The sequence below is a fragment of the Amblyraja radiata genome, chromosome 26 (assembly GCF_010909765.2).
Source record: "Amblyraja radiata isolate CabotCenter1 chromosome 26, sAmbRad1.1.pri, whole genome shotgun sequence".
NCBI lineage: Eukaryota > Metazoa > Chordata > Chondrichthyes > Rajiformes > Rajidae > Amblyraja > Amblyraja radiata.
This window is the reverse complement of record NC_045981.1, coordinates 7,750,028-7,763,183: the sequence shown is the minus strand read 5'-3', so window position 1 is coordinate 7,763,183 and position 13,156 is coordinate 7,750,028.

Here is a 13,156-nt window from a genome sequence, read left to right as displayed (position 1 = left end):
TCATGCAGCGGCCCTTCCACCCCTCGCCTCTCTCCTATCCCTGTGGCCATCCAGGGCGGGGAGATCAGGGCAAGGCAGCGCCGGTGACAATCGGCGACTATCGCTCCTTAACGCTGCTGCTGACCCGTCTAAATCTGCATCGTATTTGTGCGGCACCTGAACCTGTCACTCAATCTGTGGAGGATAATTACACCTGTAATGCTGGCAAAACGGCAGCTTCGCCCGCACGCCATTCACACGCCAGTGTCCAAACAAGGAGCGTGAGTGAGTGAGTGAGTGAGGCTCACACATCAACGTGGACTTGCCCAGAACAGCAGCTGCAGGAGACTCGCCTTCCACACGACTCCAGCCCGCAAGCAGCTGCCTACACACCATCCTGTCTGTGTGTCTGATCACACCTCCATCTCTCTCCCTCTCTCTATATCTGTCACACTATCTCTCTCTCCCTCACACAGACACACACACACTCACAAACACCCACGCATTCTCTCTCTCTCACACGCTCTGTCTTTCACCATCTATCTGTCTCAAACCACGAGTTTACCCCATGATCATTTAGCACATGACTGAGTTCAGGCCAAACTGGCTAATTCAAGGAAAGACACAGAGTGCTGGAGTAACTCAGCGGGTCAGGCAGCATCTGTGGAGAACACGGTCGGGTGAGGTTTCATGTCGGGAACCTCCTCCAATCCTCACCCTGACCTGCAGCTGCCCTCTACACCAGCACCCTCCCTGCTGGGTGTAAATACTGTGGGGGCTTTACGCACTATTACTAGTGTAACTAGTTGATCCAGTACAGAACCTGTGCCTGCATGGTATTCTCATACTGTGTGTCACCCTATGTTGGGGGTCTCCTCTCCCTTTTGTATAAGGGTTTATGTATAAAGATATTTTTATGCTTTCATGTGTTGTAATCATGTTATATGGCATTTTGTTTTACCTTCTGTAAATTATGCATCACAAAAGAGTTTGATTTAAGAATCCTTGGTACAACAATTATGTGATTATTCAGAGATGTAGCCTTTATTAAAGTTTATATTTTTCAAATTAACACATCTGCCCGATCATCTGAATGTTGTTGGGGGGGGGGGGCAAGGGGTGGTGTGTGGACCAGCAGGGAAGAGCGGATTAGCACGGAGGGGGGGGGGGGGGGGGGGCATGGAGGGGGGGTAGATGTGCGTTGGGTGGGGGTGTGTTTACCTGGGACAAAGCAGACGGGGACCAGCAGTGGGAGTACGCTGATGGTTATGTACAAGGGATCAGGTGGAGGAAGGGGAGTGGAGGAAGGGGATAGTGTGGATTGAGGCAGAGTTGGCAGCATGGTGACTGGGCTGTGGTTGGGGAGGGTGGAGATGGGGGGTACAGCACGAATGCAGTGTGAGTGGGCTGGCCTGACGTGGCGGGGGGTGGCACCAGCCCTCTCCCACCAGCTCAGTCTAGTTTATTGTCACGTGTACCGAGGTACAGTGAAAAGCCTTTGCTGCGCGCCATCCAGTCAACGGAAAGACAATACATGATTACAATCGAGACGTTTACAGTGTATAGATGCATGATCAGGGAATAACGTTTAGTAAAAGGTAAAGCCAGCAAAGTCCGATCAAGGATAGTCCGTGTGTCACCAATGAGGTGGATGGCTGTTCATCTCTTCTCTGCTTCTCTGGTCAGTATGGACTCGGGGCTGAAGGGCTCAGAATAGCTACCACCAAATCCTAAAAAAAGTTTTTTTTAAAGTAAGTTTATTCACATACAAGGAATTTGCGTTGGTGCTCCGCCCACAAGTAACAACATGACATACAATGACAGTTACGAATGACTCAGAATGAAACATTAAAAATAATTAAACACCATTGAGCAAGCATGTGAACCAACAAAATACCAGATCAAAGGGAGGCTACAGATGTTTGGCCATTGAGTAGAGCAACTACTCGTGGATAAAAACTGTTTTTATGTTGTATCATTGGCTGTTTGCATTCGCTGGGAATGTGGGCACTTGTGAGCCGGGCTCGTGACCTGGTGGATGGTGCAGGGAGGGTGGGAGCGGACAGAGGGGATTGGTGGGAGAGGGGGAGAGGGAGGAGGGGAGAGAGAGAGGGGGAGAGAGGGACAGAGGGGAGCCGGTGTGGTGGTGCGTCTGGTATCGATGGCCCTTCATACAGTCCGCATTGCCCACACACTGGGGCTGCTGTGACTGATCACCTCCACCCCTCGCCCTCCAAAAAAACCCCAACTCTTTTATTAAATAAAATTTAAATTTAATTTATCTTTGTGGGGGGGAGGGGGTCTACTTGGTGCCTAGCAACCAGCGGCCTGGCTGCATCCCTGACACTCGTCTCCTCATTATCAGAGGGATGTCATGACATTCCCAGCAAGACACCGGCCTGTGAAATCAGGATGACAACCTACACCATCGTCAGCTGGACGTCTGCTCACTCCTGGGCTGCTGTCTGAGTGTGGACCTGCATTTGATGGGCCGACTGGGGGCCGTGCACAAGGTGAGGGGCTGGTCCTGAGAGAGGGAGGGGGGAGAGAGAGGGGGGGGGGAGATAGAGAGGGGGGGAGAGGGGGAGAGGGAGTGAGAGAGAGGGAGACTGAGAGAGAGAGGGGAGGAGAGAGAGAGGGAGAGAGAGGGGGGGAGAGGGTGTGAGGGAGAGGTTGAGAGAGAGAGAGACGGACAGAGAGAGAGAGAGTCCACTCTGCGAGACACCAACACCGCACAGATCAAAGCTGACGGGCGAAAGTCGAGCATTAAACGCACCAGGGATTGTGTGATAAAACCGTGTGAACTCACTCACCCCAAACTCACAGATACTGGTAGACACATAGACAATAGACAGTAGACAATAGACACTAGGTGCAGTAGGCCATTCGGCCCTTCGAGCCAGCACCGCCATTCAATGTGATCATGGCTGATCATCCCCAATCAGTACCCAGTTCCTGCCTTCTCCCCATATCCCCTGACACCGTTAGCCCTAAGAGCTAAATCTAACTCTGTCTTGAAAACGAATGCGAGTGTATGTGCGTGTGTGTGAGTGTGTGTGTGTGGTGTGAGTGGTGTGTGTGTGTGTGTGTGTGAGTGTGTGTGTGTGAGTGTGTGTGTGTGTGTGTGTGTGTGTGTGTGTGTGTGTGTGTGGGTGTGTGAGTGTGTGTGTGCGTGTGAGTGTGTGTGGGTGTGTGTGAGTGTGAGTGCATGAGTGCGTGTGAGCGTGTGTGTGTGTGCGTGTGTGAGTGCGTGTGTGAGTGTGTGTGTGAGTGCGTGTGTGCGTGTGTGAGTGAGTGTGTGCGTGTGTGAGTGTGTGTGAGTGTGTGTGTGTGTGTGAGTGAGTGTGCGTGTGTGTGGGTGTGTGAGTGTGTGAGTGTGAGTGTGTGTGTGTGTGGGTGTGGGTGTGGGTGTGTGTGGTGTGTGTGTGTGTTGTGTGTGTGTGTGTGTGTGTGTGTGTGTGTGTGTGTGTGTGTGGGCATGTGAGTGTGTGTGTGTGTGGGCATGTGTGTGTGTGTGTGTGTGTGTGTGTGTGTGTTCCTGTGCTGGCAGAGTTTTCTATTTTGAAACCTGTGATCACCATGGAAACAGGGTGATTATTTTCTGACTTCAAGCAGCCAGTGTTGGTGAAGGGATTTAATGTGAATGGGTCTGGATGAGGGAGAAGCAACGATGATCTGAAAGAGAAACTGTGCCGGACCCACTGAAGGGGCTGCAACAATTTCCCCAAAAACCAAACTAAACTGGTCCTTGTGTGAACCATGAATAATATCTGCAGTGACCAGGCCATCAACATTAAATATCAAACTTTGGCTTAAATTCATCAGCCAACGAGAGATTGAAGCAACCTCTCTCTCTCTCTGCTCATCAAAACAAAATACTTCAAAAAGTTTCTCATTTCTTAGCTGGGTTAATAAATAAATCATCACGTTGTCATATCCAGTACAAGCTGCTGCAACAAACTGCCTCCTTTGATCTCACACATTTTATTGAATCAGTTGCTGTAGATTGTGTGGATACATCAATAGTCAGACTAGTTCACATCTCCTCTCACTGGGAACGAACCCACAAATAGCCAGGCTGCTCGCTGGCTTTGTCGGTCTGATTCCTGTCCCAGTTGGAGGTGAGGTGATCTGGACATGGGAGGAACTGCAGACATCAGTACCTCCAACAAAACACAAAAGTGCTGGAGGGACTCAGCATCATGGATGGGGAATGGCTGAGCGACCTTGTGGGATGGGAACTTTCTTCAGACTGATTATCTAGAAAATCAAGAAAATCGGGAAAGGGGAACCAGGTCCATGTGAAGGGAACTAACCAAGTGATCACCTTGATCATGGATGTCCTTGATCTTTCATGGGAACATTGGCCAGCCTATCTCTGTTCTCCAGAGATGCTGCTTGACCCACTGAGTTGATGGTACTTTGTGCCCTTTTTATTGACCCAACCAAACTTGACCCTGAGTCATTTAAGGAGATGGGGGGAAAAGTCTTGATTCATAGAAACATAGAAAATAGGCGCAGGAGGAGGCCATTCGGCCCTTCGAGCCAGCACCGCCATTAATTGTGATCATGGCTGATCGTCCCCAATCAATAACCCGTGCCTGCCTTCTCCCCATATCCCTTGAGTCCACTAGCCTCTATCTAACTCTCTCTTAAATCCATCCAGTGACTTGGCCTCCACTGCCCTCTGTGGCAGGGAATTCCACAAATTCACAACTCTCTGGGTGAAAACTTTTTTTCTCACCCCATTATTCTAAGACTGTGGCCCCTGGCTCTGGACTCGCCCAACATTGGGAACATTTTTCCTTCATCTAGCTTGTCCAGTCCTTTTATAATTTTATATGTTTCTATAAGATTCGAAGTGGCAGAAAAATTCAATGAGCAACTTAAAGGAAAACAGAGACTCAAAAGGTGAGTAGAGTGAATTCCAGAGGTCAGACCCGTGGCTGTGAGTGGGTGAGTAAGAAGGAATTGCAGATGCTGATTTACACCATGGTTAAACTCAAAGTGCTGGAGTAACTCAGCGGGTCAGGCAGCACCTCTGGAGGACATTGGACAGGCGACGTTTCGAGTTAGGAAGCTTCGTCAGACTGAGCTGAGGGTGAACATGGAGGGCGGGAGGGGCACCAGAGGGAATGAGAGGGTGGGTTTAGGGAACCGGTTCACAGAGCTCTCTAAAGCCATGTGAGCTGGAGGATGCACCAGCCCCTCTCACCCTGCAAACCAAGAGCTTCGAACACCCAGAGAACCCACCTACTCTGTTCAAACTAATCAATGGAGATTATAATAGTTCAATGGTGCTTTATTTAAGCAATTACTCTGTGAAATTCTTGTTGCGTAAACAACACGTGCCGGGATTTTGGGCGCCATTACCAAAGTCTGTACCGATCGCCCTCATCGATGGTATGGAGCGTTCCCACCACCCTCCTCTCCTCTCCCTCCCTCCCCTCCCTCCCAACCCCCCCTCCCCTCCCTCTCCTCTCCTCCTCCCTCTCCTCCACTCCACTCTCCTCTCCTCCACTCTCCTCCTCTCTCCTCTTCTCTCCTCTCCTCCCCTCTCCTCCCCTCTCTCCTCTCCTCTCCTCCCCTCTTCTCCTCTCCAGCAAGCAAGCAACCTGCAGCCGCTCTGTCTTCAATTAATTTTTTTTAAATATACAAAAAGGCAAAAACAACAGCAGAGGGGTTAAAAAACAAACTTGCCGCTGCAGCCTTTGATGCCCATCTTGAATGACAATGATCAAATGGCCCTTTGAGGAAGACACATACCGTGGTTTGATTAAGGTTCCAAGATAACCTTTTTTTTAAAAATATTTGAAAAAAAAGACCTGATCTAAAATTACAGCCATGCCTTTGAAGCTGAAAGTGTTTCATTTCCGGTTGTTGTGAAGATACAGGTTCTGTAAAGAGATAATGCGACTCAGAGGATATTAGTCGAGCAGATCCCTCAGCTGCATGTTGGCACAGATTTGATGTTCTTCTTCCTTACGAATTAGCATAGCCTTTTCAAAGACTTTCTTCAGATGCTGGTAATCCTTTTGCCTTAATGTATTTGTAAAAAGTCATAAATGTCAGAGGGAGGTTGTGTGTGGGGCTGACACATGAAAGGGTTTGCAGATCACTGATAATGGACCGCTCGGACCCCCTTCCATTTCAGTCCACCAATGAAGGACCTTCTTCAACCTTTCACAATACTGGTCATTTTGAACAATTAGTTCAGCTTTCTCATTGCATTTATCCGTGAAGAATTCATCTTTGTTTCAGCTGAGTTTAGGTTAGAGATGCAGCAAGGAATAGACAATAGACAATAGGTGCAGGAGGAGGCCATTCGGCCCTTCGAGCCAGCACCGGTATTCAATGTGATCATGGCTAATCATCCCCAATCAGTACCCCGTTCCTGCCTTCTCCCCATATCCCCTGACTCCGCTATCTTTAAGAGCCCTATCTAGCTCTCTCCCTCCATCAATCTCTCCATCTCTGCGCCATCCTTGCCTCCAGTACCTGACTCCTTCAAAACATCCACCTTGACCCACGTTCATGCTAATCACACACTCTGCATGATTGGCAGCCCCGCCAAGTCTGTCAGTTTTTTTCGTCTTTTTTTACATTTTTAGTGTGTGTTAAAAGTCTGTAAATGTTCTCCGGTTTGTTTTATGAGGGGGAGGGGGTCGGGGGCAACTTTTTTTCAGTTTCTTACCCTGCGGGAGATGCGATTGTTTTCCGGGTCGTATCTCCGGTCGCTCTGCGGCCTACCATCGATGGAGCTGGAGGCCTCCACGGACCGACCTTGGGCCCCGCCGCGGGGCGTGGACTTAACATCGGAGCCGATCCCTTGCCTGGGATCGCTCCCGCCACGGCCTGCGGACTTTACCATCGTGAGCTCGCAGTCTCGGGAGAGGCCGAGTCGGTAAGTTCCACGACGCAGCGGCTCGACCAGCCCCGACACAGGTCCGATCACCGGCGCGGGGGAACTGACATCCCCCCAATGCAGGCGCTGATCGCCCCGATGCGGCGGGCCCAAACGCCGCCGGCTATGCGAGTCAAGATCGCCCCGTCAATGGAGGGCACAAGGCCCCCGATCGCGGGAGAGCAAAGAAGGGAAGGGATTTGAACTTTTTTTCGCCTTCCACCACGGTCAGGAATGTGGAGGAGTCACTGTGGTGGATATTTATGTTAAAATGTGTTCCGTTGCTTTTTATTTGTACAACTGACTTGGCAAATGAAATTCCTCCACTGTTGCAAAACATACTTGGCTAACAAAGTATTATTGTGATTGTGAGCGGCAGGAGGTAGCGGGTGGAAGGCAGGAGGTGTGCGGTCCGCGGCCTGTAGAGGGAGCCGCCGAGCCCGGCCCCTGCTCGTCCGTGAGAGAGTGAACCGGGCTCTGATCTCCTGCAACCCTCAAGGTCGGCTGCAGGAGGCGCCACTCCATCGGGGCTGAAGGTGGCTGGGCGGATGGGCGAGGAGAGGAACAAGGGTCTGGTCCGCTGGACATTCCGGACGTCCTGCAGCAGCCTGCGGGCGCGGCTCGCCACGATCAGGCACCCGTTCTCAGTGGACTATAGGGGGGTTGCAACGTAAGGTCATCGGGTCAAAGGGCATGACGCACGGAGCAGCTCAATCCATGTGGAGGACATGGCAGCTTCTGGCACACACTGTCAACACTTGGAACGCGTACCTTCTTACCTGTTAAAAACCGCCAAAATTGTCATTTTTTTGTACTATAAATATTTGTGGGTGTTATCATTGAAAGCGGGAAGGTTTGCTCTGAACCCGAGCACCAAGGTGTAAGCGGCCAAAGGAGCGCATCCCTCGTGACAGCCCACTCTCCCCCCGGGGTCAGCGCTGTCTGGTCACGGCCGCCCTCCGCCCCGTCTCCCTCTGTGGGCCGCATTGTCACAGGGCTGTGGGTCAGCAGCGCCCGCACACGGGGCCGGGTGGAGCGGGGCCCGGGGCTCCAGGCAACATCATCTGCAGCAGAGTTGGGGACGGTCTGCTCCCTCCGCCCACCCAGAATCACTGACCGCATCGGCACCCCGACCTCTTCCTCCCCTCCCCCCCTCCCCCAAACCTGCCAAGCATCTCTGGAGCGAAGGAATAGGTCCCGGGAGGAACTCGACCTGAAACGTCACCTATCCATGTCCTCCAGAGATGCTCAAGATTCAAGAGAGTTTATTGTCATGTGTCCCAGATAGGACACTGAAATTCTTGCTTTGATTCAACACAACATAATATAGAAGGCATAAATACAGAACAGATCAGTGTGTCCATATACCATTGTATAAACACATGAATAAATAAAACAGATAAAATGCAAATAGCAGATAATGGGCCCCCAATAATCAGAGTTTTGTCCGAGCCAGGTTAATACCCTGATGGCTGTGGGGAAGTAGCTATTCCTGAACCTGGTCGTTGCAGTCTTCAGGCTCCTGTACCTTCTACCTGAAGGTAGCAGCGAGATGAGTGTGTGGCCAGGATGGTGTGGGTCCTTGATGATACTGCCAGCCTTTTTGAGGCAGCGACTGCGATAGATGCTGCCTGACCCGCTGAGTTACTCCAGCACTCTGTGAAACGACACCTATCCATGTTCTCCACAGATGCTGCCTGACCCGCTGAGTTACTCCAGCACTCTGTGTCTTTGTTGTGTTTGATAGCGCGCCTGCACACTGTGAATCGCTGCGTGGAAGGCGCGGTGGAAATGCAAGTGTTTGTACTCGCTGCTGTAACCCGACACTTTGGAGAACTATCGGAAAGTCGCTTCCAGTTAATTGGAACCTGGGCTTGATGCTTCCTCTGCAGGAGTACAAAGAGGAACTGTTCCCATCATCACCAACCTTTGAAGTGTGATAAACAAAGGCACCAGATTACTCAGGGACAATATAATGCTTTATTTTCTCCTATATTTTGACACCCAGCAGGGTAGCGTGACAAGGTAAATCAATCATCTCTCTTCAGTTGCCAATCCATCCTGTGGTGCCGCTCATACTTGTATATTGCACATCTGCACTCTCCGACACTCGCCTGCCCGCTTGCTCGCTCGGCTGTCTGCCCTTGATGAAATGTTTCATTAATAAAGCCTCATCCCTCCCTCCCTCCCCGCTCTCACACTGTGAATGGTCCCGGCTGCTCACTCCAGGCCTGCCTTTGTTATCCGCATGTTTGATTGTCATCCTGTGTGTGTCTCTGAGTGTGGGTGTGTGTGTGTGTGTGTGTGTGTGTGTGTGTGTGTGTGTGTGTGTGTGTGTGTGTGTGTGTGTGTGTGTGTGTGTGTGTGTGTGTGTGTGTGTGTAAGTGTGTGTGTGTGCGTATGTATCTGTGTGCATGTGCGTGTGTGTCCGTGTGTGTGCTTGTGTGTGGGTGTGTGTCTGTGTGCGTGTGTGTGTGTGTCTGTGTGTGTGAGTGTCTGTGTGTGCGGGTGTGTGTGTGTGCATGTGTGTGTGTGTCAGTGTGTGTGTGTGTTGGTGTCTGTTTGTGTGTGTGCATGCGCGTGTGTGTGTCTGTGTGTGGGTGTCTGTTTGTGTGTGTGTGTGTGTGTGTATGTGCGTGTGTGTATGTGCGTGTGTGTGTGTGTGTATGCGGGTGTGTGTGAGGGTGGGGATATGGGTGGTTTGGGGGTGTGGGTGGGGTGAGCGTGGGGGTGTGGGTGGGAAGGGTCTGTGTGTTTGAGGTACATTCGTAGAGGTGTGTATGGAACAAGCTGCCAGAGGATGGAGTTGAGGCAGCTACAATAACATTCAGTTTAATTTAGTTTAGTTTATTGTCACGTGCAGCGCGGTACAGTGAAAAGCTTTAGTTGTGTGCTAACCAGTCAGTAGAAAGACTACACATGATTACAATCGAGCCGTCCACAGTGTACAGATACAGGGTAAAGGGAATAAGGTTTAGTGCAAGATAAAGCCCAGTAAAGTCCGATGAGAGATAGTCCGAGAGTAGGAAAAATGATATTTGAAAGAAGTATATAAAATTGTGAGAGGCACAGATAGGGTAGACAGCCTGAACCTTTTTCCGCAGGGTGGAAATGTCCAGCACTAGAGTGTGTGGCTTTAAGGTGAGAGGAGTAATGGGGGCTTGGAACGAGCTGCCAGGGATGGAGGTGGTGGCAGGTGATAGTGGAGTTTCAGACGCTTTCAGATAGGCACATGGAAGCACAAAGAATGGAGGGATATGGATCATGTTCAGGCAGAAGAAATCAGTTTACCTCGGCATCAAGTTCTGCACAAACATTGTGGTGGAATGGCCCGCACACTGTTCTATTGAAGGTTTAGAGAGATCTGGGCCAAAGGTACATGGACATGTCCCATGGAGGGAGGTTGGCCAAACGTGGGCAAATGGGATTCGCTTAGAGGGGGCACCTTGACCAGGATGGACCTATTGGGCGGAAGGAATGGGTGACATTTCGGGTTTTGGGTCAAGACCCTTCCTCCGACCTGAAGCGTCACCTATTCCTTCTCTCCAGGGATGCTGACTGTCCCACTGAGTTACTCCAGCATTTTGTGTCTTTCAGTTTAAATTTGTATATGTGTGTATCCGTGTGTGTATGTATCTGTGTGTGTATATGTGTGTGTATGTATCTGTGTGTGTATGTATATGTGTGTGTGCATGTGTGTGTGTGTGTGTCCCCACGCTAGACACAAAATGCTGGAGTAACACAGCGGGACAAGCAGCATCTCTGGAGAGAAGGAATGGGTGACGTTTCGGGTCGAGACGCTTGTTCGGACATCTGCAGTTCCATCCTACAACATTGCCCACACTGATGCCTGCGACGGCTTTGCTTGGCTTTTTGTGATAGATGTGTATACAGCAGGATCCTCTTACGGGTAGAACTTGCTCATATCCTGGTCCATAGTTAAAGGGTGCAAACACACACCTGTACAATACAATCGGCCTCTTGTCAGGGCCCGGGTTGTGTGACTTCCCGTCTATTGTCACTGTTTCCTAAAAGAGGATAGCTGGTATTATCGGTTTATCTTTATGTAAAGTATAATACTTACCAACAACGCCGCAGCACTTACCTCACCACAATCACTCGATACCTTAAAAGCTCTCCTTATCTCCCATCTTCCTGCACGACACAAAGGAGTCTCTCTACTTCTGCATCCGCATACATATGTGTTGTAACAGAGGGCAGTCACTGAAAGCAGAGGCACATAGACACACACACACACACACACACACGCACACACACACACACACACACACACACACACACACACACACACACACACACACACACACACACACACAGACACACACACACACACACACACACACACACACACACACACACAGACACACACACACACACAATATACACACACACACACACAACACACACCACACACACACCACACACACCCACACACACACAGACACACACACACACACACACACACACACCCACACACACACAGACACACACACAGACACACACACACACACACACATAGACACACACACACACACACACACACAGACACACACAGACACACACACACACACACACACACACATAGACGCACAGATACACACATACATAGACACACACACACACACATAGACACACACACACACACACACATACACACACACACACACATAGACACACACACACACATAGACACACACAAATAAACACACACACATAGACACACACCCACACATAGACACACCCACACATAGACACACACACACATAGACACACACACACATAGACACACACACAAACACACACACGGACACACACAGGCCCACACACACACACGTAGACACAAATACACACACACACATACAAAGACACACACACACATACACACAAATACAGTTGATATAATCAATTTATTCTCTCAATAACTGCAATAACCCACAGAGCTATGCAGCTTTAAAGCAATATGTTAAATGTATCAATAACTCCAGGAATTTTTAAAATGCAAAATCCCAGATTTATCCCAAGGAAATGCATTAATATGGATGCTGTTTACTTGGTTAATATTCTTGAACATTGCTTGAAGAGGCCACTTGGGTTGCTTTGAAATGACTTCATTTGAAAAAAATTGCCAAATGAACAACTTATGCCATATCTCACATTGGCATCGCTGGTAACGAGGTCCAATGGTTAATTAATTAGCAAACCAGCAGATTGAGGAAGACACAAAATGCTGGAGTAACTCAGCAGGTGAGGCAGCATCTATGGAGAGAAGGAATGGGTGACGTTTCGGGCCTCCCGAAACGTCACCCATTCCTTCTCTCCGTAGATGCTGCCTCACCCGCTGAGATAGAATTCTTGATTAGAACGGGTGTCAAGACTGTGGGGGAAAAGGCAGGAAAATGGGATTAGGAGGCAGAGATCAGCTATGGTTGAATGGCGGAGTAGACTTGATGGGCCAAATGGCCTAATTCTACTATAACTTGTGAACTTGTGAAATTCCCCCTCCCGCGCTTTAAAACTCCTACCTCTGAATAAAACCACCCCCTAGTGTTTTTTATACTATCATCTCATCTCTATCATCTCACCTCTCAGCCGCCTTCATGGAAAACATGACCGGCCTATCCGATATCTTCCCATAACCAAGATCCTCCAATCCAGGCAACATTCAGCATCAGGATGTTGACACGAGGAACTGCAGGTGCTGATTTAGCAAAAAAAGTGGTGGAGTAACTCAGCGGGTCAGGTAGCAGCTCTGGAGAACATGGATAGGTGACGTTTAAGGGTCGGGACACTTCTTGAGACCTCCTAGTCAATCCCCTCAGAATCCTCTGTAGTGCACTCCCGACTGAGATGTAACCAGTGAGTTATGGAATAACACATTGCTGGAAGCATCTGCCTTAAATAATTCAGTTTAGTTTATTGTTTATTGTCACGTGTTGAGTGAAAAGCAACATTTTGAGACGAATGTGGGATAACATCAAACTAGTGCAAACTGATAATCGATGGTCGGCATGGACTCGGTGGGCCGAATGGCCTGTTTCCATGCTGTTTTTCTAAACTAAACTAACACGACAATATTGTTAATATGCGGGGATCGCTGGCCGGCACGGACCCATTGGGCCGAAGGGCCTGTTTCCGCGCTGTATCTCTAAACTAAACAAGAGACTGACTCGAAACATTCATCATCCCTTTGCCATCAAGGATGCTGCCTGACCTGCTGAGTGGCCCCCAGTAACTTGTCTTGTTTTTATCCTG